General features: G+C 39.3%; 1 protein-coding gene and 1 non-coding gene across 3 annotated transcripts in view; one reads left to right on the top strand and one right to left on the bottom strand.

Annotated features, from left to right (window-relative positions):
• AMPH (amphiphysin) overlaps positions 1-25,911 on the bottom strand; it is a 273,409-nt gene that overhangs the window by 226,125 nt on the left and 21,373 nt on the right. The gene's annotated exons all lie outside the window — the stretch shown is intronic.
• On the top strand, positions 6,234-6,337 carry LOC143653588 (U6 spliceosomal RNA). The gene has a single exon (XR_013161382.1). It is a non-coding gene; the product is annotated as a U6 spliceosomal RNA (small nuclear RNA).

The following is a 25,911-nucleotide window of genomic DNA, read 5'->3' as shown; positions in this document are numbered from 1 at the left end:
CAATCACTCAGTTCAACGCCTTGGGAGCAAAAAAAGGTTTCCCAGAGAAAGAAATTCTGCCTCAACACTACAACATCAACTCTTGTCTGGGGTTCCAGCCTGCTAGACTCCCCTATGAATTTCAGACTTGCCTGCCCCATGTTCGTGTGAGCTATTTCCTGAAAACAAAATCTCTCTCCCCCACCCCCCACCCCAAGTATTGCTCTATTTCTCTGGAAAACCCTGACTGACAGAGAGCTCTAAGATTTACCTAAATCCATGAAAGATATTTCATTAAGCCAGCTTATTGTGAAGTGAGCATTTCATTTCTAAAACTTCTTAGTATCCTTATGAATCCATTCATTTTCATATTTGATGTGTTTCATTCCATTGCAGTAGTTACCTTTTCCATGCTCTTATTCTATCATCACACACCAATGGAAGCACCTTGAAGCTGGCATCTGTGTCCTTTTGAAATTACCTCGGGTGGTCTTTGAGAACTTCCTGGCCTTAGGGGATAACATATTCCAGACTCCTCTTGTACATTTCCTGCCCACATCTGGAATCAGCTATATCTCCAAGGAGCCCTGGTTTCTTTTAGTAGGAAATGAGCCCTAGGAAATGGTTCCTCTTGGAAGGTAATGGGCCACTGCTACAAGGCAGTCATTGCTTCTAGGCCTTTCTAGCAGACAGACGGGTACCATTCAAGATGCTTTCATCCTCAGGAGGCATCTCTGCAGCCAGGTTAGATCTTTATACACATCTAGCTCCTTCCTTTTCAGACAATGCCATCCAAGATGGTCTCTCCCTTGAGGCTGTTATTCTGCCAAAAATTGAAACTCCCTTTAAGGATAGGCTGTTCCTTCTCTGGTGGGTAATTTCTAGGTTTTAACCGTGAACCATGGCATATGGAAATAAAGGGAAAGGATCTTCTAGGGAATTGGAAGGCTTGGTTTGTAATGAGATAACTGGGAGATCTACATTCATTGGCAGCAAATTTCCTGGAAATTTTCCCTCAGTACTCTCATGGGTACACGGCCTGATTCCACCTCTGCCTAAGCAGAGGCCTGAGCAGCTGAAGCTGTGTACTCTGACGTCTACCTAAACAAGATGGTCTTGAATTATGTTATGTAAAGGTCTGGGCTTGAATCCAACATACAAGGGTATATGTATGTCTTGGCCAAAGAACCAAAGGGTCTGCATTTTCCGCTCATGCTTCAGGTCTTAGACTGAAATTTCTGCTCCCTTCCAAGTGAGAATCTCAAAAGACGCAAATCTGAATTCTCCATGACAACCAAAAATGAGGGCAATTTCCAACTTGGGGAAGCAGCAAGCTACATGTTCAAAGACTCAGACTTGTAAGTCAAGGATTCATCATTCTGAGGATAATGGTAATCTGCGTAATTATTAACTGTTTATTGGGTTCCAGTTACATTAGGAGCAGTATCGTGTTCACTCTCACATCAACCTGTGACAGACATCACTATTATTCCCATTTGATGGTGAGGGTTCTGAGGATTAGTGAGGCTGAAGGTCACACGTAGTGCCAGGGACTTAATCCCAGGTCTGCCTGACTCCAAGCCCATGTACTGAACCATCACTCTTTGGGAAAGACATGAGCAAATGTCCTTTTCCCAGCTGGAATGACAAAGGGAAGGGGACCTAATGTGACCACAGCTTTCATCTGGAGATGGGGAGATGCATAAAACCTGTTAACTATGGCAGGGCACTAACGGGAGTTCTAGCAAACTGGATCCTGCAGCTGGTTGGTGACAGCGGGTTCAGAGGCCTCTGTGGCACTGGGGTCCTCAGCACACCCATGGCTTAAGAAAAATACACTCTCTTTACATTTGTGACTCCTAAAGAAATAATGTATAACAATAATGTATAAAGCTCTTTATACGAGGCTTTGATCTTATTTTACACACCACAAACCCAAATTTAGCTTTAGTTTTTAATACACAGATGTACTAAATAGCCTTTTAATCTGGTACACCAGTGGAGTTTTTCTGTCCACTCTAATAGGTTATTTCAATGCAGTGAAGACTATTTTTGAAACAACCTTCATCATTTAAGTGTGGTATATGGTAGGGTTTCCAAATCTCCATAATACTTCTGACCTGATCTTTTCTCCTAATGTAAAATTTAAATATAAATGTACGCATATTTATGGACTCTGAATACAATGGATTCACTTATATAATCCTTTAATCAGGAGAGAGTGAGATGGAAGCTTTCTGGAAGGGAATTTTCTCTAAGTTTCATTTCTTTGCACTGAGATTCCTTTCTCGTATTTCTTTAGAGTTGAGCTTTCATCTTTTTTACCCTTTTGAATAATCTCATGCTACATATAATGACACAATACAAAAAACAATACTTAAAAGATGGTTGCATGAAGACCAGACACTGGATTAAAGATTTCCTATTTCTTCCTAAAATTCAACAGGAAGGTAACCATCCCAGAATTCTTTAAATGTTTTTATTGCAAAAATGTTCATACACACACATAAGTAGAGAAAACAGTATAATGAACACTCAACGTCAACAATTATCAATATTCTGCCATCCTACTAGGATTTTCCAAAAGGGCATTCTCTGAGAGAAACACACCTTGCATGAGAATTCCAGTGGTGCCTAAAATTTGGCATTATGTAAGAGCGTGATGTGAAGTGACAGTAATTCTTTTAGACTCTTCTCTATTGTGGTGCCATTCACAGAGAACCTCAATCCCGAATGGTCAAGCCCATTTGCTCAATTTTAGTACTACTCTAGATAGTAACTCACACTTGCAACAAGTTCAGATATGAAAGTGTTAATTACTAGTGATTCAGCTCTAAGCATCTTTTTTCTTATATTTACCACATTCCCATGAAAATACAAGGTTTAATATGAAAGGAGTGGTCTGGAGCTAGCACAGTGTACGAAATGAAAGAAGCTGACTCCAACCAGGAAAATAAATGTATAAACACCCACATTCTACCATGCTACTGAGTTGAGATCGCAGGTCCAAATTTTGCTTATCATCAAGTTCACCATCACCATTCATTGGCCATCTATTCTATCCCACACCCTATGCTAAACCCTTTTATTATCTTCTCTTTAATACCCAGCAAGATAGATATTTTATCATCAATTTGCAGATGATGAAATGGAGATTGAGAGAGATTAAATGACTCATTCTGTGGAGTCTAGCTTATAAACTAGGTCCACCTGAATTCAAGTCAGCACTCCTTTTCCCCACAACACTCTTCCCATCCAAGTAATATATAAACTACTTAAATGTACACACTACAAATAAAAATAACACCTATTCTAAATCCCTAGGATTTTAATGAACACAATGATGAGTACTGTACAATTTAACAACTGTTCAAAATCTGAGATTCTGGAGTTTATACCAACTTTGTAATTTTTTATGATACCTTAAGAGAGTAAATAAATCAAGGAGCTGAAGTCACACAGGTCTGTAATGCCACACCCTTTATTGCACTCCAAACCACTGCAGATATTAGGAAAATGCCTTAGTGCCAATGTTCCCCAGAGCAGGTGGAACATAGGGTTTAGCTTTCATGACTGTTTAGCTCCATCAAAGACCAGTCTTGACATCAATCTGGAAGGTTTCCAAGAAGAAGCTTCCAGGAGAAATGACCAGCTTAAACTGCCTGAGCTATTAGCAGTGTTTTAAGTCCAGACATAAAAGACCCTCTGAAACTTACATAATATTTGTACTGAAATTGACCACAGGCGATCTGGAGAGACTCTGACAATTAACAGAAATTACTTAATTAATTAATTAAAGCTTGCAAAAGAGAATGTACTATGATATGACCTGAGATATTCATTAGGGGATGGGGAATCAAATCAAAGTTCTCTGAACTTAATTCTTTGAAAAAAAATTGAATTGACAAATTTCTCAATGAAAGAAACCCTCAGAAGACACAAAATGGCCATAAAGGGAAGATATTGATATGATATATTAAAGCTTCATATATATGTCCACACCCTTGGCCCAAACTCAAAATAGAATCTTCACAATTTTTGTGATTCCCAAATGTGTTCACTCACTAAGCCCTGAATTACAATATTTATCTTAATATTAAGTACCTATACATTCTTAAGAATCTCACCTATGCTTCTTGGCTTTAGTTTTCTCAACTTCAACACAACTATTTAATTAACTGTCTTTTTCTGTAACACCTTCCATCTTATCTTAAATAGTTTTTTTCCTCCCAACTTTAGTTCTGCACCATTCTCTCAATTACACATTTAGTGGGTTCCTTATTACCTTGAATCATGTCCATTGAATTTGGGCTCCTAAAAAAGAAAAACACAAAGGAACTCCAGTCATCTGCCTAATCATTATCCCTGCTTCTTCTCTCTTGGTAAATCTATCTGGGGAAGCAAAGGACATTGATTTTCTAAATACCTACTATGTATGTGCTAGACATATTCAGGCTACCACAGCAAAATAGACCTGCAAAATGTAAAAACACTCTTTTTTTTGCCAACTAATATGCCTTATTCATATGCTATACCTTACCTAGTGAACTCTATACTTATCGACAGAGGTGGGGGGATGCCATCTTAATTAATTAAGGGTATTTATTACTTTCATCATCAAGAAAAATACACATATTTTCAGAAAACCTATTGAAACTTCTTCACCTCTATGGGATATTACTCATATATCTTCAAACTATCATTATAAAGGAGTTTTGTGATACTAAATCTGATATATATTTTACTGAGACTGTGGTCATACTGTTCAAATGTAATCAAAGAAAGATTCCATGAGCATCTGGAATTCAAAAACTCCTTCTCAGCCCTCCCACTCCCAAATCCTTCCTCTGTCTCACAGATATGAAATAAAATAACATTAGCATAATAAGAACACATATGAGAAGTAAATATGTCTATTCCCTATATTTTAAAATGGAAAGCACCTTAAGTTCTCTTATTAAGCAAATTCTATTTTTAATTAATAAACATTTATTAACTGATAATAAACATTAACTATTAAACATCAAGGCAGAAATCAGATAATTTGAGATTCAGACCACATAAAATGTCAAGCCTAAGCAGATACTTCGTGAAGAGTGTCAATGACACTTTCTGGAATAAATAAGCCCAGGAAACTTTTTTTTTCACACGGGCAGGCTCCAGGAATCAAACCCGAGTCTACAGCATGGCAGGTGAGAATTTTGCCACTGAGCCACCATTGAACTGCCCCAGGAAAAGTATTTTTTCTCTAATTTCAACACCAGATCACGTCTAACTCTAAACACCACCACGTGCCGCATCTCTGACTCTCATCCAACCCTACCTCATCTCTCATTTCCACTTCTGGCCTAACCTCATCTCATTGTAAGTAATTCTAAAGCTTAGGAGTTAGCAAAAATGCCCATTTTATACAGAACTTGGTAATTTTTAAATAGAAGAAGGTTTGATGCTTGCTTTCTAAATTATGTCAACCTATCCCTAGAATCAAAACAGCAGCATCTGAACCAAACGGCCAAGCCAAAATATAATCTGTGCCTTATCTGGGTTATTTCATCACAATAATCCTATAAAATACTGTTTTTGCCTATAGTAGTTTCCTACAGTGGTTGTAACAAATCACCACAAACTGGGTTGGTTAAAACAAGAGAAACAAAATCTTTCAGAGCTCTAGAAGCCAGGAATTTGAAATCAAGGTGCCTACAAAGGCTCCAAGGAAGACTCCTTCCTTGCCTCTTCCAGTCTCTGGTGGCTCCTGGCATTCCTCAGCTTGCGGCAGCACCATTCAAATCTCTGCCTCCATCTCTACATGGTCCGCTACTCCCTGGGTGTCTGCATCTTCACATGGCTTCTTATAAGGGCCCTAGTCATAGATTAGGGACCACACTTACCTAGAACAACCTCGTCTTAATTTGATTACATCTGCAATGACCCTATTTAAAAAGGAGATCACATTCACAGAAAATGGGGCTTTAGGACTTCAACATATCTTTCTTGGGGCCTCAATTCAACCAACAACTGCCTGACCTAAAATGAGGTTTAATTAAGCAAAATTATTCCTCTGAGAACATATGTCTTGTGTTTGATTGCTTATACAGTATTTCATATTATATAGTACATTCCTCAATTACTTAACTGAAAATAAGAAAGTTCAGTTTGGAGAAGTCAAATGAACCTACACAATTTCAATCAACATCAGTTTTGATTGAACTGTATCAGGCACACAGTTTTGCATGCCTGAAGAGGACACCTACGCTGTTTGCTTCGGCAGCCCATGTACTAAAACTGGAACGTTCAGAGAATATGAGCATGACCCCTGTGCCAGGATGAACTACAAATCTGTGAAGAGGGCACCTATGAACACACAAATGCAAATGATGGACATTGTCACATGCAAGAATTTTAGAGATGACTTAAAAAAATTAAGTAGATAGAAATTATGGTCACAGACTAGGTAAATAAAAATAAACTGTCTTAATGGGTTCTTGTTGCTTGGATAAAACTTCCTAGGATAGCCTAACATAGGGCTTCAAAGAGTGCTATATATCACAAACAACTCTGACAGTGCTGACTGGGTTAATTAGCTCAAATGAGGTGGTTGTTAAGAACAAAAACACTGAGGCCAAAGATGCATGTGAAAGGTTAAAAAAAAACAACATGTTTCATAAAATATAAGAGTAGAAAAAGTTAAATGTCTAGGTGTTTTAGTTTCTTAAATGCTGCCAGAATAAGATATACAGAACTAGAATGGTTTTTAAAAGGGGAAATTTATTAAGTTGCAAGTTTACAGTTCCAAACCAGTAAAAATGTCCAAACTAAGACATCCAGAGAAAAACACCTTGATTCAAAGACGGCCAGTGGGTCCGGAACACCTCTGTCAGTTGGAAAGGCATATGGCGACACCAGCTAGCTTTATCACCTGGCTTCTCGCCTCGTAAGGCTTCCCTGGGGGGTGGGTTCTCCTTCTGCATCTCTGAAGATCTCTGGCTGTGTGGGTTCTGTCGCTTGTTGGCTCTGAGGTGTCTGTCATTTCTGAGCTTTCTCCATAATGTTTCCCCTTTTAAAGACTCTAGAAAACTAATCAAGCCCCACCTGGAATGGGTAGAGTCCATCTCCTTCTACTCAAAAGGTGTCACCTAAAATTGGGTGTGTCACTTCTCCTTGGACATAATCTAATCAAAAGTTTCCAACATACAGTGACGAATTAGGATTAAAAGAAATGGCTGCCTCCACAAGACTGGGTCAAGATTGAAACATGGCTTTTCTTGGGTAAATACTTTCAAATCGGCATACCAGGGTAAGATAGGACTTTATATAAGAGACTTTAAATGTATTACTAAATTAATACCTTAATATCATACATTGCATTCAACTATTTCAACCACAGCCTTAAAAGTTCATACATACACAAGAGGATAAAAAGGGAATTAATCTTCTCACTGGAAAGTTGAAGGGTTGCTTTGTATTCAGGAGACTGTGTAAGAATCACTGTACTTCATTTTAGAAAGGGTAAAACATACTACACAGGTATTTATGAAAGAGAGGGAATTGGTACCCTGGCTGATCTGTGTCCAAAACGCATGGTACTCTTTCAACTATACCAAAACAGTTCTTCCAAAATGAAATTTTCACTGTATTTTTCTCTCTGGAGCCTAGGGTTAAGTAATCAGGTCTCCTCTGGCTCCCATCCTAAGCTCTGTAATTCCCTAAAGCTAAGGTACTTTCTGAGTAAAAATTATTCTAATCCAACCTCCTCAACCAAGAGAGAGAATAATTTACAAAGCCTGGGAGCCCAATGCCTCCAGTCTGCAAACCCTGCCTTCGTAAGTTTGAAAGCGTCTCCAAAGTGTGCAGATACTGCCGAGTTCCTCCAACTTCACCCTCCCAACAAGCAGTCCAGCAGCACACTGCTGACACCCCCCAGGTACGCTCAGCACCCGCTCTCCAGAATTCTGGTCTTTTGCTCGCTGCCCTGACATTTGTCCCTAGGTACAAAGTATCCCCTTAGATCTGAACTTTCCTTCTCTGTTACTGCCACAGCATCTTCTCATCCAAGCTAGAGTGGAAAAAGATGATTTTTAAGTCAAATGACCTTGATTTGAATTCCGTTTCCCTCGGAACAATCCTACCTGCAGCTCTCTGCATCCCAGTTCACGCCTCAATAAAGTCGCGTCAGCAATACCTACCTCACAGTCAATTAAATAAGGGCACGTTCTGTGATAGGCTGAGGTCACTGTCAGGCATATTCTAAGTTCTCAACGAATGGGAAAGCTGGATCTCTTTCCTAGCACTCACACAACTTCTCTTGTAATTTCTTAAGAACCTGAAATTAGTCTCTCCGACTACACTGCAAGCCATTCAAGTCCAGACATTGCTTTAATACTTCTCTTTATATCCTACAAAGCAATTGGCACACAGTAGGGACAGAATACATTTGTTTGCTAAATAACAAACAAAATGCTTACTAGAGGAAAGAAACAAAGTATCTAAGCAACAGGTCAAACATTTAGTTATTTTTGCATTTATAAGAGGATCTATTTCACTCTAGTGAAACGGAAACTACTCTTTCAGTGTAGGAACACATCTACTAATTTGCTTTGACATTCTTCAGAAAGAGAGAGAGAGAGAAGCTGCAGGAGTTCAGTGCATTCTAATGTGTACGTGTTCTAGGGGAGTGTATGCTCTAGGGGAGCTGGCAGTGCAGAAATAACCAGATAACAGCCACAGCTCCAAGGGAGAGCAAACAGTGGGCCTGCATGGCTCATACATTTAATCAAATAAAAATATTAAAGGACCTGTAATTTTCCTTTTACTACTCTCAATTCTACCATGGGAGCTAACCGCTTCTGTAAAAATGGAGGAGTGTTAATTTGCTGCATTATTTCGAGGCTTTGCTTTGGAAAGAAAAATGCCACCTTAGATGCTACTTGGTTAACATGCTTTTATTAACTTCCGTCCCTTCATTCAGCAAACATTTATTTGACACTTTCTAAGTGTCAGGTACTGTTCTTGGCACTGGGGATACATAACAGTCAAAAATTCCTGCCCTGAGCTTACATTCAACTGGGGATGATAAGGAATACTTGGTGTGAATAAGGAAATGAACGTGGGTCTAACGATCTCAGTTCAAATTCAGTTATTCCCACTAAGTAATCCTACCTGCAGATTTTAAGCCAGTTACTGAAGCGCTCTGCTCCCAGTTTACTCACTGATAAAGGGGATAATGCAACACCTTGGTCAAAGTAAAATGAATAAGCAAAAAACATGGCACATTAGAAGGGAGTGGGTGCTCGAGATGCAATAAGGAGCCCTGAGGGGACAGAGCTGGAGAGAGGGTGGGAGGAAAGTCCAAAAGGTAAGGAGGAGCCAGGTCATGAGGGCACATGGGGCACAGTGAGGACAACAGGTTTTACCTCAATGCTATGGAAGCCATGGAAGGGTTTTGGAGAGGCCTCTCATGCTCTAGCTCCCCTCAGCACTCTGGAACAGGGAGACCCAGTAAGAGACAGTGGGAGTGGGAGACAATGGTGGTGAGGAGTCGTCAAACGCCAGATATATTCTGAAAGTAGGGCTGGCATGATTTATTGATGGACTGGATGTGGTGCAAGGAAGAGAAGAGCGTAGAGTGACAAGGTTTCTGCCTGGTTTGTACAAAAGGATGCATGGATGGTTCCAGTGAATCCCATGTTCCTTCCAAGCACCAATTCTGATGTTCCCAAAACAATTTCCCAGAACACACCATCTCCTCTTAACCCTGGCAAAGCAGACCTTTAAGACTCACCCTTACTGCTTGTCTACATTGTGCTAGCTGCATTGTAAGCATATAATCCACACTAAAAGCTTGTGAGGTAGTGATTTGTATCCCATTTAACTGTTAAGCAGAGGTAAGTGATCTGCCTAAAGCTAGAAGAGTGCACATCTAAAGGAGATGGCATCTATTCTGCTCCAACAAGTTGCTACCAGGATGGAAAGCAGCCCTGTATTATTGCATCTTCATATTTCTCTAGAAAAATATGAAGTCTCTGTTAGTGTGCAGATTCTCCTGGCTTTTAAACATATAGCTTTTAAAACCGAACACTATGCAGGCCAAACATACAACTGCCACCTAAGGGCATGCTAAATCTCACCCAAGGGCAACCCATCCTCCTAGCAAGCTAGAGAAATTGATGCCACTAATCCTGAATTTTTTCTAGATTATTTATGAACTATGTTTTTCCAAATGATCGTCGCTAGGTGACACAGAGGCAAACAAGGATCTGAGAAGCTGTAATGGATTGAACTGTGTGCCCCCAAAAGACAAGTGCAGGTCCTAACCCCCAGCCCTGTGGATGTGAACACAGGCGTGAATGGGATCTTTGAAAATGTTGGTGGTTAAAATGAGATTAGGCTGTATCAGGATGGGCCTTAATCCAACGTGACTGGTGTCCTTATATGCAGAGGAAATTTGGAAATAATAAGAGCAGACAGGCAGGGAGAGAGACGGCCATGTGACAGAGGCAGAGATGAGTCTTGGGTTGCGGGCAAGCCACAACCAGAACGCTACAGACTTCAGAGAAATGGCCCCACTGCCACTTTGATTTTGGACTCTAACTTACAAAATTGTGAGAAAATAAATTCCTGTTGTTTAAACCAACTGCTCTGCTGTACTTTTTTACAACAGCTCTGGCAAGCTAAGACTGAGGCACGCCAAAGAATGTAAGGCAGGGATTAGAAGTGAGCTAAAAAAAGAGTAAACGTGCTAACACTGAATTCTGTCCCAGTCTAGTGGTATATGTTACATTCTAAATGCACCAGAGATAAAGAACACAAGTGGACTGGGCTTTTCAGGACAGACACTTGCCAAAGGGAAATGGGTTGTTAAGCCTGCTAGGTCTGTGACTGCAGAAGGACAAAGGGGAGGAGCTTTGCAGTCACACCTCTGACAGGTAAATCCTGCTCTCCCCTTTCTGAATGGAAATGGAATGCTCCCCAGGGTCCATGCTGGTTCTTCCTATCCTTTCCTCTATCACATCACCTTCACTTGTGTTTTCTCCTCAGCAGGAGGCAGACGAGTGGGCATACCATGGTCTGTTGTAGAGGATGCAGGTCATGTGAAAACGGGCTGTAAGGGAAGGAGGGGTACCCAGTCTGGGCTGCAACCATTAGGAAAGTCTCCAAAATGATTCACTTGCAGCTAGAAAGGATATTGAAATGGCTAGTGACGCCCAAATACGAAGTGGAAGCTACTGGAAAGAGCAAGAAGCCTCCCAAAGAAATTTAGGTCAAATATAAACCAGGGTGCCTAGAAGAGCCCAACTTTCGTTTGAACATGCATAACTGTGAGAAAGAAGCTACTGATGTACAAGATTTGAAAATTGTTAGGAAAGAGAAGGGAATACATGTCCTCTGGGAAAGAAGGGGTGAGGCTATAGAGGGGTAGAGTTCACTGCTCCTATCTCAGTTCTAGCACCAAGTGGGGCCCTGTAATGTAAGTGCAGACCACAGAGAATTCCTAGATCAGAAAAAGGTGCCACAGACAAAAAATGTGGACAGCAGAAGGTCAAAGTTCTGTATGTTGGGATACCACCAAGACATGTGAGAGACATACCAGGGAGAGTGAAGACAGCGTTATTCACATTGCAAATCTTAAATTGGGACACCACATCACACATGCTCAGAATCTAAAGCATGCTGTTGCAGCTTCAGAATTTCATGTTTGAATGATGCAAACAAGCATGATCAAACAAAATTGAAAACTGGTGACAGGAAGGGAAAGGGTGAGAAAAGATGGGAATCTAATCTTCTTCCTTCTGTTTACTTTCTCAAACCAGAAATCTTAAAGTGTCCATGACCACTCCACACACCCCCTTCCACATGCCAAATGCTGTCAATTCTACTTCCCAAATGCCCCTCAAATCTGCCCACCTCTCCGTCCCACTGTCGCTTTCCCTGGGCAGATGGCCTCCCTCAACCCTCCTCTGACTCACCATTAACTTCCCTGCTTGCATCTTAACCCCTCCAATCTGTTCTCTACACCACAATCCTAAATATCTTTTAAACACGGGAGACCCATCACCTCTCTCTCCTGCTTCAACAGCTTCCCACTGCCTTCAGGATAAAGTCCAGTGTGGTCTGGCCCACAGCAAGCATGCAACAAATAGTGATCGAAATAATGAATAAATCTACTTGAAATCGGTTCCCTGTATGCTATTCCACTTTGTCGAACTATAAACCTCTGAATTGAATATTAAAAGGCATCCCTAGGCCTTTGTCAACCATTATAGTAAACTGAAAAGGCAGAAAAACAATACTCGTTTCATCTTGTGCTTTTGATGGAATAAATACTGAATCAACACTTCAGATTCATAATCATCCATTTCACTGATTCATGAAATTGCAAACAATTGTGATGCATAAAAGCAGGGGAATTTCACAAATATTTATGTATATTATTGCATTTCTATTTAATAGGAGTTCCTTATCATAAAGTGATATTATGTTAAACACTTACCCTATATTGAATATTTTCCCAAAATAAGAATAGGAAAACGGGCTGCAGTGAATCAATAAATTCAGCAAATCATGCACTTGACCAGCATGTGCCTGAATCAGCTCTGCAATCACTAACGCCGGGTAAAAAAATACATATTTATGATACAGTCAATCAAGAATATTTTAATTTAAGACATAACACTTTGAAGTAATTCCTCACTTAGGATTTCTAAAGAAGAAAATAAATATATATTACCTGTGCCAAATGAATTATCTTTTTAATTGTTTTCCACAATTAAAATACATTTCAGCTTCTGGGCCAAGATGGCGGCTTAATAATGTGCGCATTTTAGTTCGTCCTCCAGAACAACTACTAAATAACCAAAAACAGTCAGAACAGCTCCTGGGGCCACGTCAGTGACTGGACACACAGTGTACCCCAGTCTGGACCAGCCAGACTGGCTGCAAGCCCCCTCAGAACCGTGAGTTCCCCAAGCCATGGCAGCTGGTGCCCCTCCCCCACCAGCTGCGTCCCAGAGGGGGAAGGAAAGAGACTTTATCACAGCAGGGGCTGAGCCCAACCAAACATCAATTGTGGAATTAATTCATAAATTCTGACTATTAAAAATAGGCCCCCAGCCCAGGTGAACCTGGTCAAAGTGGAGGTTGCTCATTTTTGCCCCAGCGCCAAGGGGGCAGGGCTGACAGAAAAAGGAAAAGAAAAAAAAAAGAAGGAAACAGAGGTTTTTGTGGCTGTTCTACAAAGGCTTGACTGCTTTTGGATACAGTGGCAGGGCTCTTCCGGCTGCAACTGCCCCAGGTATAGAGAGAAACAAGCTCGTTTGAGGGCTTGTCTGGAACCTGTGCCTTCTCCAGGGGAGGGGTGAAGCCCAACTCAGGTGGAATCCCTTTCTCAAGGAATTCAGACACCAGGGCTTGGTAATTTGAAGTCATTAAACCAGGCTACAACCTCTCCTCTGTCTCCACCACACCCCCAGCAGGAAGAGTCTGCCAAAGTTAAAGGTACTGCATCATCTTATGCTGGTGGGACCTGCAGTCAGACAAGCGCCACACACAGGGCAGGATAAGAAAAACAGAGTCCAGAGACTTCACAGGAAAGTCTGTCAACCTGCTGGGTCTCACCCTCAGGGAAAACTGATGCAGGTGACTCTTTCCTCCTGATAGGAGGCCAGTTTGGTCTGGGAAAATCTGGCTGGGGTCTATAAAACCTAAGTAGACCCTCCTAAGGTGTGGGGGGGAAAGGAACCATACAAGCAGGGCAAGAAACAAGAAAGTAAGAACTGAAAAATTCTCCTCTGTTAAACAAAACTTAAGCTAGAGGTCCAGATAAAGCTGAACTGAATGTCAAAGAACAGATAGACAACAAACTCATCCAGCAAGAAAACCCTAGGTAAAAGAAGTGAAAGTAATCTCCAGAATAAACTAATTAAGGTAATTAATGCCTAGACACCAGCAAAAAATAACAAATCACACTAGGAAAATTGAAGATATGGCCCAGTCAAAGGAACAAACCAACAATTCAAATGAGATACAGGAACTGAAACAATTAATTCAGAATATACGAACAGACATGGAAAACCTCATCAAAAACCAAATCAATGAATTGACAGAGGATATAAAAAGGCAAGGAATGAACAAAAAGAAGAAATCAAAAGTCTGAAAAAAACAAATCACAGAACTTATGGGGATGAAAGGCATGGTAGAAGAGATGAAAAAAGCAATGGAAAACTACAACAGTAGATTTGGAGAGACAGAACATAGGATTAGTGAACTGGAGGATGGAACATCTGAAATCCGGCAAGAAAAAGAAAATATAGGGGAAAAATGGAAAAATATGAGCAGGGACTCAGGGAATGGAAAGACAACATGAAGTGCACGAGTATACATGCTGTGGGTGTCCCAGAAGGAGAAGAGAAGGGAAAAGGAGGAGAAAAACTAATGGAGGAAATTATCACTGAAAATTTCCCAACTCTTAGGAAAGACTTAAAATTACAGCTCCAAGAAGTGCAGCGTACCCCAAATAGAACAGATCCAAATAGACATACTCCAAGACATTTACTAATCACAATGTCAGAGGTCAAAGAGAAAGAGAGAATCTTGAAAGCAGCAAGAGAAAAGCAATCCATCGCATACAAGGGAAGCCCAATAAGACTATGTGTAGATTTCTCAGCAGAAACCATGGAGGCGAGAAGACAGGGGGATGATATATTTAAATCATTAAAAGAAAAAAACTGCCAACCAAGAATTCTATATCCAGCAAAAACTGTCCTTCAAAAATGAGGGAGAAATTAAAGCATTTTCAGACAAAAAATCACTGAGAAAATTTGTGACCAAGAGATCAGCTCTGCAAGAAATACTAAAGGGAGCATTAGAGACAGATACGAAAAGAGAAGAGAGAGGTGTGGAGAACAGTATAGAAAGGAAGACTAAGAGTAAAGGTAAAAAGAAGGAAATTAGATATGACATATAAAATCCACACGGCAAAATAGTAGAAGAAATTACTACCCGTGCAGTAATAACACTAAATTTTAATGATTAAACTCCCCAATCAAAAGACATAGTCTGGCAGAATGGATTAAAAAAAAGGACCCATCTATATGCTGTCTCTACTCAAAGGACATGAGGGCAAGGACACAAACAGACATTTGCACACCAATGTTTATAGCAGCATTATTTACAATTACCAAGAGATGGAAACAGTCAAAATTTCATCAACAGACAGGTGGCTAAACAAACTGTGACATTTACATAAGATGGAATATTATGCAGCTGTAAGACAGAATAAAGTTATGAAGCATGTAACAACATGGATGGACCTTAAGGAACTTATGCTGAGTGAGATTAGCCAAAAACTAAAGGACAAATACTGTATGGTCTCACTGATATGAACTGACATTAGTGAATAAACTTAGAATATTTTGTTGGTAACAGTGACCATCAGGAGATAGAAATAGGGTAAGATATTGGGTAATTGGAGCTGAAGGGATACAGATTGTGCAACAGGAATGAATATAAAAACACAGAAATGGACAGCACAATACTACCTAACTGTAATGCAATTATGTTAAAACACTGAATGAAGCTGAATGTGAGAATGATAGAGGGAGGAGGGCTGGGGACATAAATGAAATCACAAAGAAAGATAGACGATAAAGACTGAGATGGTATAATCTAGGAATGCCTAGAGTATATAATGATAGTAAGTAAATGTACAAACTTAAAAATGTTTTTGCATGATGAAGAACAAAGGAATGTCATTACTGCAGGGTGCTGAAAATAGATGGTAATTAATATTTTAAACTTTCAACTTCTGTGTGAGACTAAAGCAAAAAATGTTTCTTTAGTACAAAATTTATATTTTGACTAGTTCATCTCCTAATATAACTTAGGTAGATATTTTGCCGAACAACATAAGTACATGGAACCTTGGGTAGGACATGAGATTTTGTTGGTCTGTCCAGAGTGATGCCCCAATAAATCCCAAAATGATTTGATCAGTGAGTGGAAAAGTATTTGCAAAGTATTTGCAAAGAATGGTGAGAAAGGGGGAAAATTCAATCTCCCCAAGTTGAATTCTTGATATTCTCACAAGCAGTGTGGACAACCAAAGCTATAGGCTGAGCCCCCAGTCTTGGGGTTTGTTCATATGAAACTTAACCCCACAAAGGATAGGTCAAGTCTACTTAAAATTCGGCCTAAGAGTCACCCCGAAGAGAACCTCTTTTGTTGCTCAGATGTGGCCTCTCTCTCCAGCCAACACAACAAGCAAACTCACCACCCTACCCCTGTCCACGGGGGACATGACTCCCAGGCAATGTGGGACAGAAATCCCAGAATGAGCTGAGACTCAGCATCAAGGGATTGAGAAAAACTCCAGAATGAGCTGAGACACAGCATCAAGGATTGAGAAAACCTTCTCGACCAAAAGGGGGAAGAGTGAAATGAGACAAAGTGTCAATGACTGAGAGATTCCAAACAGAGTCAAGAGGTTATCCTGGAGGTTATTCTTATGCATTAAGTAGATATCACCTTGTTATTCAAGATGTATTGGAGAGGCTGGAAGGAACTGCCTGAAAATGTAGAGCTGTGTTCCAGTAGCCATGTTTCTTGGTGATGATTGTCTACTGATACAGCTTTCGCAATGTGACTGTGTGATTGTGAAATCCTTGTGTCTGATGCTCCTTTTATCTACCTTGTCAAAAGACAAGTAGAACATAGGAAATAAAAATAAATAATAGGGGGAACAAATGTTAAAACAAATTTAGTTTGAAATGGTATTGATCAATGAAAGGGAGGGGTAAGGGGTATGGTATGTAAAAAATTTTTTTTCTGTTTTCGTTTTATTTTTCTGTTGTCTTTTTATTTCTTTTTCTGAATTGATGCAAATGTTCTAAGAAATGATCATAATGATGAATATGCAACTATGTGATATATTGTGAACTACTGATTATATATGTAGAACGGAATGAGCCTTAGGAATGTTTGTGTTTCTTTCTTGTAATTTTTTTAATTAATAAAAAATTTAAAAAAATACATTTCAATAATCTCTCCCAAAAAAAGAACTTACACCTACCGAACTATAGGAATACTCTCAAAAGGCAAAATTAATCTCTGTATAAACTAACCTAGTCTTCAGAACTCCCATCCACCAAAACTCAACTGAGTATAATGAAACCCCAGCATGAGATTTCACTATACTCAATTGAGTTGTTTTATAATTTGAAAACATATTCTCCTTATTTATGTCTTACTTTTGCTTATGGTAAAATTTATTCTTTTATTTTTAATTAAGTGAAATTTGTCATTCTTTTCTGGGAGAGTGGCCTCCTTGGTCCCTGGCTCATAAAGAGATCACCTAACCTTGGTCTTCATATTTACTCACTTTCACTCTCTCAGTATCTGTCGCATACTAACTCTCATTCCAGCTGTGCACTTATTTTCATGTACTGTGTATAGAATAAATTCAACTTTTTAAAAAGTAATTAGTTGTTGGCCCAAACAGGTTTGTGAATGATTCTTATATATCTTCAATGTTTATATCTCAACTTTCTATAATTTTCCACTGATTTTGTCAATGATCATGTCAGTATTTATGCTTATAATGATTTATTATCTGATAAGACAAGGTCCACTTCCCTTCAGGAAAAATCTTCCAATTCATAGAGTCTGTATGTGAAGTTTTCATCAGCCTGGTATCAATGGTTCCATCTTCTTACTCATTTCTTTATTTTCATTATGTGCATTCCAGCTTCTATTTCTGATTGTCCATCCTAGAGTTGTATCTATTTTATCAGTGTTTTCAAAGAACCAGCTCTTAGGTTAATTTACCAATTTTATCATATTATCTTATTTTCTTAGTCCTTGATCTCTGCATTTAACCTTATTAATGCCATTCTCCTCCTGTCCTCAGAGTGCACATTTCTAGTTTCTTAAGCTGAAGCTTATTTTATTACAATGCTCCTATAATGCTTTTGGTATAAAAAGCATTTAAAGCATTTGTTTCTACTTGGAGTACAGTTTTACATGTATCCCATGACTTTTTGTGTACAATTTGCTCATCACCAATAATGTCTACATAGCCTCCAAATGTATTTTTATTTCCTCCAATGTGAGTTATTTAACAGAACGGCTTGCAATTTTTTAAGTTGTTTTGTGATATGCTTTTTCAGTTATTTTCTTTCATGTGGAGAGAATGTGGTCTGTGTGATTTCTGCATTTAGCAATGTAGTGAGATGGTCTTTATTGTTTAACAAAGTATTATCTATGTAAATACTCTTTGAGCATTGCAAAGGAACATATATTCTTAGTTTATAGGACACAGTAAATCACCCATACCCTGCATTTACATATGAATATATCTATGTATTGTAGCTATATATGTATATAGATAGAGTCACACATATAAAATCATATGTTCAGGGCGGGCCGCGGTGGCTCAGCGGGCAAAGTGCTTGCCTGCTATGCCGGAGGACCTCGGTTCGATTCCCGGCCCCAGCCCATGTAACAAAAACAAAAAAACAAAATACAATAAAACAAGAAAATGTTTAAAGATGTTTCCCTTTCTTCCTTCCTTCCTTCCTTCTATCCTTCCTTCCTTCTCTCTGTCTTTCCTTAAAAAAAAAAAAAAAAAAAAAAAAAAATCATATGTTCATGGGTTCGATTCCTGGAGCCTGTCCATGGCAAAAAAAATTTTATATGTTCAGCCTGGTAGCATGTACTTTTATTATTTATCATTAAATATTAATAATTTTGAAATACTATATTAATTTTTAATAAATGTCACAAATATTTTAATAATATAATCAATGAGTTCAGCATAAAAGAATTAGCAAAGTCCCTATTTTCTGACCTTCTTTTATCCAACATTTCACTATTATAAACTTTCCCATTAAAATCCCTAATATATAAAATACCCTTTAACAAAATTTTCTTATGATATATTCCTAAAAGTGGTAAACACTTTTAAGGACTGCACTCCCAACCAGCAATGTGGCAGAGTGGTCTGACTGGGTCCTCACCAAAAGGTGAAGTTTGGATATATTTTTTTTTGTCTTTGATAGCTTAATAAAGTAAGAGATAAAAATCCCATTTAAATTAACCTGACCCTTTCCAATTCTAACTCGTTTTTATTGCTTCTTTTAAGAACTATCTAACCCAGGCCTGGTTCCATTTCCCTGCTGGACTATGAATACATTTTATTGACAAAGAAGTCCCTTTGATGTAGTAGGAAAATAACTATCATATGTGCCTCAAATAATGTATTTTGAAGCACGTATGAATGTATTTAGTTATTTGCTTTTAAGTATTGCTTATTTCCAACAAACTTATATTTAAAATTTTTATGTAATCAACTACGTGATTGTTTTGTTGATTTCGTGCCTAGAAAATATTTTTATCACAAATTTAGTTGTATATTTACCTTTAAATTTTTTTGCGGGGGCACGCGGTACAGGAATCAAACCCGGGTCTCCCACATGGAAGGCGAGCATTCTACCGCTGAACCACCCCCATGCACCCCACCTTTAATTTTTATAGTTTTTAATTTGGTTTCACTTTTGTATTTAATCCATTTATACTTTGTATAAGGTAAAGATGCAAATAATTCATGCTTTCCTCAACTAGCTGCTTTTTCCAAAACCAACTATTGATAAATATTCTTTTCATATATTTTTGGAGTGCTTTCCTTTGTTACACAGATGCTACCATAATGCATCTGCCTTTTTCTGGGTTTTGTGTGTTAATCTAATCTTTCTGTAGATTCTTAGATAAGTACCCCATTGTCCCAATTATTTTACTTTCATAGCACATTAATTAAAGAGGATTAATCCTCTGATGGCACAAAAGAATCTAAAATAGCATATGTCTTTTCATCTGATTAACTTTTAGCTGAATTTTGAGGTCATTTTGCTAGTTCCCACCCTGGGCACAACCTATCCACCATTCCTTGACAAGAAAACATTTGCTGAGATTTTTTAAATTGAGATTAATTTAGGAAATGTTGCCATCTTTAAACTATTCACTTTTCTGAAAGAACATAGTACATCTCTCTATGCATTCAGATACTTTTGCAATATCACTTAGCTTAGAACTATGGCTCTCAGTATGCAGTTTTCTTTATATGATTCCCATTCATTGCTTAGTATTGTTGCTCAGAGTTTATATTTTGCTATTGTTAGTATACAAATCAAAATCTTTTTTTCTTACCATATGTGTGTGTGTATGCGTGTATATATATATATATATAATATATATATATATTTTTTTTAAGGTGCATAGATGGGAATCAAACCCCGGTCTCCCACATGGAAAGTAAGCATTCTACCGCTGAACCACCCATGCGCCCTTGCCATATGTTCTGAATATTGATAGATATATATATATATATGTAAGAAAATGGTAGGTTTGTTTCTTTGTCTCATATAAACTATTACAGTAAATGATTTAACTAATTGCATCAATTTAGCTGATTAAATTTTTCTCTGGTTCTGTTTAGCCTATTGCCTTCATGTTACAATGTTATTTCCATTTCACATCTCTTTGAATTAGCCAGAAATTCCAGATCTACCTATATTAAATATTAGTGTTAATTGTGGGGAATCCTTGTCATAGTCGTGATTTTTAATAGAATGGCTTATGTGTCACCATGAAATGCTGTTCACCATAGATTAAAAATGAATGATATTTTTATCATATGAAGGAAGACAGTTTTATGTTTAAATCAAGAAAGAGCAGTGAATTTTCTTGCACACTTTTCTCCACCTATTGAGATTATTGCCTGCTGCTTGGCTACATTTTTAGGTTGAATCAAAGGAAAATGCTGATCCTTGACTATTATCTTACCTACAAAAATTGGTAAATCCTTATTGTTCAACCATTATTAAAATATATGCTAAATATTAACCATACTTACACTTAATAGATAAGCCCTACTTGGTCATGGAAAATAATTTCTTTAATGCCCTTCTGAATTCAGGATGTCAATGTTTTTATAAGGGGCTTTTGCACCTACATTCATTAGTCAACTTATGCTAAAACATTCTTTGTTGAATCTTTGTTGAAAGACAATTCGCATAAAGCATTAAGATCCTGTTCTAGAGTGACAGATACCACCGCAGACAAACATCGCCCATGCTGGACTGAGCCGAAGGTCTAGCACGTTCTGCTAAACGAAGGAAGGTATTCCACAGACCATTTAAGACTATGGCTTATGAAGTCAATAACCATCTTTTCCTTAAAGTTCATTAGTAATGAGACTCTGATCTTTCTAGGAGCTCCCTGGCTTTCACCTCCCACTCCAGAGCAATCTTTCCCACAGTCAGTGTGGGGTTAACACCCTCACCTGCCACGCCCAGCCGAGTCTGCCCTTGGGAGACTATCAGGTGAGGATGCTAAGGCTGGATCCAGACTTGTGGCACCACTGCTGGTCCCTCTCCATCACTAACTGTAAGAGCTGTTCCCACAATTCGACCTGGCACTAACTGGTAGCTCTCATCCCCAGAGAAGCAGGTGTCTAACTGCATCTCCTTTCTGTGCATCTGTTGAAATACTACCTCATTTAAAGCCCTTGTGAGATGTTTTAGTTTATTAAGGCTCCCAGAATGTAGCATACCAGAAATGGAATGGCTTTTAAAAAAGCCATTTTTTAAGTTAACTTAAGGAATTTGTTAAGTTGCAAGTTTACCATTCTAAGGCCATTAAAATGTCCAAACTAAGGCATCCAGAGAAAGAAACCTTGACTCAAGAAAGGCCAATGGTCCATAACACCTCTGATAGCTGGGAAGGCACATGGCAACATCTGCTAGCTTTCTCTCCTCGTTTCATAAGGCTCTCCTGGGGGCGTTTTACTTCTGCATCTCCAAAGGTCTCGGGTTGTGTGGGCTCTGTGGCCTCTAAAGCTTTTTTCAAAATGGTTCCCTCTTAAAGGGCTCTAGTAAGCAACCCCATCTTGAATGGGTAGAGACACATCTCCATGGAAACCACTTAAACAAAAGTTGCCACCCATAATTGGATGGGTCACATCTCCATGGAGACAATAAAAAAGATCCCACCCAGAAATACTGAATGAAGATTAAAGAACATGGCTTTTCTGGGGTACATGACAGTTTCAAACCAGCACAGGAGATGAGGACAAATATCTCTGTCTTACTTCACACTTAAAATTTATTTTTTCTCTTTGCCTAACCCAACTGTAGTTACATTTTGTCAAGAGCTCTTTAAAATCAAAATTAATTTAGTCATGGCCTAGGACACTGGCACTCAAAGGTACGTTCCAATAATAAAATATTTCAAAATCCAAGCTGTGTCTTATTTATCTTTTTATCCTTTCAACCTCACAATGGTTTGAGCACAGTACTACTCATTAAGTGCTTACTGTATTAAAAATAGTAACATAATCCTGTTTCTCAGAGGTTAATATAACAGAAAGAACTGAACCTTGGAGTTATACAGACCCAACTCCAAATCCCAGCTCCTCTGTATAACTTTGATAAAGTTACTCAAGCTCTCTGAGTCTTCATTTCCACTTTCATAATAATTGTTTATGATGACTACCTCTTCAGATTGCTGATAGCATTAAATAAAGAAACAAATTAAAGTACAGAACCTGATAGAGAGTAAGTAAACTCACCTTCTCCACTCCCATCTCATCCCACAAAGAACTCCAGAATGCTACAAAGGATCCTGTGTATTGCTTAGACCCTGGAAGCAAAACTATAATTAACTGCAAGCTTCAGTGCACAACCATCCACCATGGATAGTTTATATCTGGATGTAAAAAGAAAGTCCAAATGGACGCAACAAACAAAAAGCTCTTGGAACCCACTGTTCATCTTACCCCTGCTCATGCCGTTCATAATGGAAAATGTTAGGAACAAGCCCTCCGAGGATGGCCGGGGTACTGGGCAGTCACTGGACCATGCAGCAGAGTCCTTTGATGAGGTCAGAACAGCCAATCATGAAGGTTGCCAAAGCTCATCCCATCTCAAGGGAACTCAACTTCGGAACCCTTCTCAATGGCATCTCAGTGGCCTAGCTTTCTAGGCAGCATTCCATCTCAGTTTCCTGTTGCTGCTGAAACAAATGACCACAAACATAGTGGCTGAAAACAACATAAATTTATCATATTACAGTTCTGGAGGTGAGAAGTTCAAAATGGGTTGTTAGGCCAAAATCGAGGGGCTAGTGGGGCTGTGTTCCTTCTGGAGGTGTTAGGGAAGGATCTGTTTCTTGCCTTTTCCAGCTCCAAGAAGCTTCCCACATTCCTTGGCTCCTGGTCCTACAACACTCCAACATCTGCCTCTGTCATCACATCTCTGACCCTCCTATCTCCCTATAAGTGTTTCCATGTTCACATTGGGCTCACCCAGAAAATCCAGGAAAATCTCCCCATTTCAGAATCTTTAATCACATCAGCAAGGTCCCTTTGGCCATGTAAGAGGACGTAAACATCTTTGAGGGGCATTATTCCACCCATCATGACCTCAAGGACCATGAAATGATACCCTGAGTACACTGCGTCCCACATAGGGTATTCCTATCTAAAAGGTGGCAACTGAGTGACATTGCAAGGAAATAGACATGTCTACAGAGCAACTGCTCTGTAGTCTTCAAAAAGGCCTGTGTCCTGAGAAAAAGAAAAGCTAAATAATGTTTGAGGTCAAAGGAGACACAAAAGGATACAACTGGCAAAACCTGAATCAGGTCTATCAATTAGATTTTGATACTATTTCCATGATCATGTAAGAAAATACCCTATTTTTAGGAAATACACAGAAGTATTTAGGACAACAGGGGAATCATATCTGCAATTTACTTTCAAATGTTCCAGAAAAAATATGTATATTTATGTAAATATATGTAAATAGAGAGAGTAATAAAGGAAATGTGGAGACTAAGTGAAAGATAGAACCAAGACTCTACTACTTTACAACTTTTCTATATGTCTGAAATCATGTCAAAATAAAAAGCTAAAATAAATTAAGACAGAAAAATGATCCCATTAAAAAGCATAATTCTCATTCTTCAGAATTCCAGAACAAAAACAAAAGAATTTTGAAATTCCTTGCTACTCTCCCAACCTCCCAGACTCCATGAGAGCCAGATTCTTCCTAGTTTTAGACTATCCATTCTGGTAGTAAGTGGGGCACAAGATGTGACTGTAAATACATGTCATTCCACGAGGGCCTCCACTGTGCACGTGGGGTAATGAGGCCATAAGGAGAAGGGAGAGACCCCATGTCAATATGCTGAACGGCTCTGAAACCTCCATGCCAAGAGGCTGTCACACGCAACGTGACAGTTCCTGCCAGGTCCCAGCACCGCAGGACCCAATGTATCCCGTTCACACGTCCTGTTCACTTAGGTGACACTGCCCGGAGGCATGAGACTCCAGCTAGGGTTCTGAGTGAGAGGGCCACCACATCTAGCCAAGCTGTATTCAAAGTCTGCTCTAATCCTGGAAACAAAAATAAGAAAAGAGACAGAGGTCTTGACAAGCCTGACAAAATACCTAAATGTGCAATAGCAGACAAGCTGCTTCTTTTCTCTTCAGTGGGCAAAGGACAGAAGCATAATGGACTTAGAAAGAATTCCTTCAGAGTAAGAGTTAAATTCCCAAATGAGTGAGATGCTGAGGATATTTCCAGAAACCATTAAAAATGACAAATAAGCAGAACTGGTGTCAGTCCTGGAGAGCTCAATGGGATCGTTGATGAAAACCCTGGCTTGGGTTGATGATCCTTCAAGCTTTTACCCTCACTCACCTGAGCACTGAGATCTTTCTAAACAAAAGAGGAGATATTTGCACTGTCCCCAATAAAGCACATACATGTACACACAAAAAACCTACAATAAACATCTTGACAAGTAAGAATGATCACACATCAGGGAAGGCAGCAGGATTTTCACCTCCAAGAGGTGGGGGTGGGGTACGTGTCTTGGAAGGACCACACAAGGAGAAGCACAAGCATTAGCCCCCAAAGAACCCTTGAGAAATGGGGTCACAAGATCACCACTGGGCCCCTCCCAGATGGACCATAGCAAAGGACCCCTCTCCTTGGCCTTCCTCCAGGAAGCTCTGAGCAGAGCCTCTCATGACAGCAGAATCTGAGGCAAATGATGGCAAGAGCCAAGGATGGGATAACAAACCCTCCAACGCCCCAGAACCGCAACCTGGGCTCCCTCGGTTTGCCCACCGTGCCTCAGAGTTGGGTTGTGCTTGGGTACTGGGAGAAGCAGGGAGGTTGCGGAGTAAGATGAAGGAGACACGGAGGAACAGGACGAGCACACGGCTCCCCAGGCCTGCACAAAGCGCTCCAGAGTGTAGATCTGAGCCCAGGGTCCTGAGGTGGAATCCCAGCTCAGCGGCGCGTTTTGCTTATATGAGTTGAGCAGGTTATTTGAACTTCCGGAGCCGCAGTTTCCTTAGAAATTGCCTCCTCAGGTTTGTGAGAGTTGAATGAGATGATTGTTCAAGGCATCTCACTCTTATTATTGCTATCACCAGGACTTGCCTGTAGTAAAACACCTGGACCACATGGAAGACATTCTCTCTTCCTCCTTTCATTGGCATCGGGAGAACTGATGTTGACAACTAAAGCAAGAGAGAGAGTCTATTCAAAGTTCTTCTCCTTTCTCTTGCTTTTCTTTACATCCTGTCTGTGAGAATAGCACAGTCTGTCATTTTTTCAAATGTTTTCCTCTATTTGAAAGGACAAGGTGATTAGTCAAAATTACCCTTTTTATTAACACTTTCTTGCCCTGCATAAAAAAATGACAGATTAACAACCGATTCATTTGAAAACCAATGAAGAAGAATGAAGAACATTTACCACATGAATATAAATTTGCTGTGACAGAGAGAAGACTACTAGCCTTCTTTCTCTCACATCTGAGGGCTTCAGGGAATGCTGACTAAGGTACTAGGTATTGCTTCAAAGCCACAAA

This window comes from Tamandua tetradactyla, chromosome 1 (genome assembly GCF_023851605.1).
Source record: "Tamandua tetradactyla isolate mTamTet1 chromosome 1, mTamTet1.pri, whole genome shotgun sequence".
NCBI classification, from domain to species: Eukaryota; Metazoa; Chordata; class Mammalia; order Pilosa; family Myrmecophagidae; genus Tamandua; species Tamandua tetradactyla.
Note: the sequence above shows the minus strand (reverse complement) of the source record. Positions and strands in the feature narration are given on the sequence as shown.